The sequence below is a fragment of the Rattus rattus genome, chromosome 6, assembly GCF_011064425.1.
Source record: "Rattus rattus isolate New Zealand chromosome 6, Rrattus_CSIRO_v1, whole genome shotgun sequence".
NCBI lineage: Eukaryota > Metazoa > Chordata > Mammalia > Rodentia > Muridae > Rattus > Rattus rattus.
Genome location: NC_046159.1, coordinates 21,495,389 through 21,498,926, shown reverse-complemented (window position 1 = coordinate 21,498,926; position 3,538 = coordinate 21,495,389).

Here is a 3,538-nt window from a genome sequence, read left to right as displayed (position 1 = left end):
ATATAGATATAGATATAGATATCGATAATTAATGGGGCCTGGAGAGCTGGCTCAGCAATGCAGAGCATTTGCTATTCTTCCAGAGGACTTAGTTTCAATTCCCAGCACCCACATGGCACCTTACAACCGTCTTTAACCCCACATCCAGGAGATCCAGTACCTTTTTCTGACCTCCTCATGAATCAAGCATGTATGTGGTGGACATAATACATACATGCGCAGGAAACAGACATATGAATGAAAATTTTTTAAAAAATCAATAACTTCTCTTTAAAAGTAAGAGTTAAATGCTGACAGTGTGACCCCCCCCTCCCCATCTCAGAGTAAGGAAAAGGTTAAGACTCTCTTGCAGGTTAGTAAGTTTGCCCCATCTCAGATCCCTTGTATCTACTAATATGGCTTTCATGCTAGTGTTGTTGGAGACCAACGCTGCTCTGAGTCCATTCTTGGCCTCCCAACCTCTGTTTGCAGAACCATGTCAGACTCCGTGAACCATGTGGGATTGAACAACTCCAAAGAATTAGTGGTTTTCTCACATACACTCCTTGGCATCTGTTCTCTAGCCTGACAGCCATTTTTGATGCTGAGGGAGGAGAGAGAGCTGTCTCCCAGACAGAATCCTTTGCCATACATCTATCGTGTGGTGTTGACAGTCCTTCATGCAGTGCCATGCGGGGGCACTGACGTCTCAGTAAAAATTCTCCCTGAGATCCAATGATTTATTTAGCTAACAGCTTAGTTAATTATGTCACTTTGACAATTTCAAGAGGGAATGAGAAAGCCACATGGCCAAGATGAGGAGTCTGACTGTCAGCGATATTTAATGGCATGGCATGGCTAGCTAAGCCAGTGAGTTCTTTGTGCAAAAATTTATCTTGAAGCGATCAAGCATCCCCCTAAAATCAAAGACCACTACTGCATTTCCAAAGAAATGTGTTTTCTCCCCACAACTGAGCATGGCAATTGAAAAAAAAAAAGGAGTCAAATATTTTTCAAATGACGTAAAATTTCTCTATAAAGCAGAGGAGTGTTTGTTTTGGAATCTAGAGGCATAGATTCCAGTTTCTGGTCTTCTTCAGAGTCCCCCACTCCTGGTTCTTAGCCTTATCATCTCTGCAAGCAAAAGACAAGCCAAGTTGGAGTCAAAGAGCTCTTACAGAAACATATTCAATGGTGGTATTAGGTCTTGAATATTGAAAGAACTTAGGGCCCAAGCTGCCTTGGATGCTCTGTCCTGTAGGGCCTGTCCTTCCTTGTTAGTCAGCATGACCTCAGCACCTCTACTCCATTTGAAATAAAGTATATTTTCATTACCCTAAATTTGTTCATATATTTCATCTTTATACCCTACACATAGTTTTGATTGCCTGCTGTAAGAACACCACCATACTCAGTATTAGGGATATGGGGGCAAACAAAACAATATCTGTTGTCATGGAGATATCTAGTAGAGTTTTAATACCTCCCTGTATGAAAAAGGAAAAAAGAATGGGCCAGGTGTCAGTTCTCACATTAGGGCTGGAAGACCAATTCAGCACTCTGGAGGTGGAAGACAAACATAGCCTGTGCGCAAACTATAGCAGAATCATTTGGAGGAGAGTGTGTAACAGAACAGCGTCTGCAGAGCCCTTGTTCTCTTGCACAGTATGATAGTAGGCGTAACCGTAATAACTAACATATGCACAGCACTCTGCAGCTGAAAAGTCCCATTTACAAACACTCCACCATTTCTTCAACAAAAACCTTTCGCGGTATTAGTATGCCATTTAATAGGTGAAGTTGATGAATGTCCAGAGTGTTTTAAATGACTGGCCCAAGATAGTGGTTAAACAGCTGAGCTGAGATGGACTCTGGTGTTTACTCAAGCCCCATACCTGTTCCATTATGATAAAACTTCACTGAACACGTCTTCTTCCATTTTCTTTCTTCAAGGACCATTTTAGTGAACTGATGCTTGCCAAAACCTTGTCCTGACTGCACATCACGAAGCCCACTCCCCAACACACACCGTGAACTCACAACCTGTTCCCACCACTGCTTCTTCGAGATTGTTTTAGACAAGAGGTTTTTGTCTCATAGGTAAAGCAGATCTTTTAATGATATAAGAGAAACTAAGCTAAGGAACCGATGATAACAAATCCCTCTGTTGCTCGTGGAGTGAGAGTTCAGGATTCAATTTAGAAATGGACTCATGGTTCTGAGGTTGATGCAGTTGGCAAACCGAAGTTAGGGACCATAAAAGATGCACTGTTGCATGTGCAATAAGGATGGAGAAAGATGAAGTGTTAAACTTGTAACTCAGGGATGTAGATTGGAGACGCAACAGGACTTCAGGACAATCAGATCTGTGGCTCACTGGAATGCATAGATGAGTTCAGAGTAGGTAGAACCTGCTTGCTGTGTGATTTCTCTACAGGGATTGAGTTGGAAGATCAAGAAAGGATGGTGATGACTCAGGCCAGTTCTTGCTTCTACCTAGTCATCACTGTGTAGTCTCAAAGCAAAATGGTACTATAGAGAGAATGCTGAGCAAGGACTCAGGGTGTCTATATGCTCCAGGTTCTGCTATTCTCCATCCCTATATACTTGGGCAGGATAGCAAACAACTGTCAATGGGTTCTTCATCTTGTCCATGAAGAAAGACTGCTGATTTTTGTCCCCAGTGGTTACCGATAAGAAGGACTTGAGATAACGCCCACAATAAGGCTCATGAGGGCAAAAGCATGGTATTCATTTGTAGTGCTGCCATGTCCTAAAAAGATGGTTTGGCTACACAATGAACCTCATGCATGGTAGGCATTCAGTAAAGGCTTGGCAGATGGATGGACACACAGCACACGTAAGAGTACATTGAAATGTAGGGAAAACTGAGAAATGGAAATCCCCATAGCTATGTCCAATTTACACGTAGGTCTCCCAAGCTCGCTCTTGTGAACAGCTTCATGGGAAAAATTCAAAAGGAAAAAAACAACAATATATTCACTGTCTTACTAACTTTTTTATTGCTGGGACAAAACACACACAGTCAAGGCAACTTATGGCAAAAGATGTTGTTGGGGGCTTACAGTTTCGAATGGTGAGTCCATGACCTTTGTGGTGGGAAGTATGGCAGCAGGCAGAAATGGCACTGAAGCAGTAGCTGAGAGCCTAATTTTGATCCACAAGTACAAAACAGAGAGAGGCCTGCTAACTGGGAATGGTATGGATTCTTTGAAACCCCAAATCCCATCCTCCCTGATACAGTTCCTCTAACTAGGCCACGCCTTCCAATCCTTCCCAAACTGTTCCAACTACTGAGCAGCAAACATTCAAGCATTTGAGCCTATAGGGACATTCTTCTCAAACCACCACAGTCTCTGCAATAGGGTAAAAGTGGCAGCTGTGTGAAGCAAAACACAAAAACTCCATGCACAGTTGACAGCAGACGTAGTGCTATTGACTTCTCCTCTGTTTTCCTTGAGCTTGGTGGAAGGCTGGTGGTGTAAAGAACCCACCAGAGCTCGGTAGGAATATAGGCATGGAAATGAGGAGTGAAAAT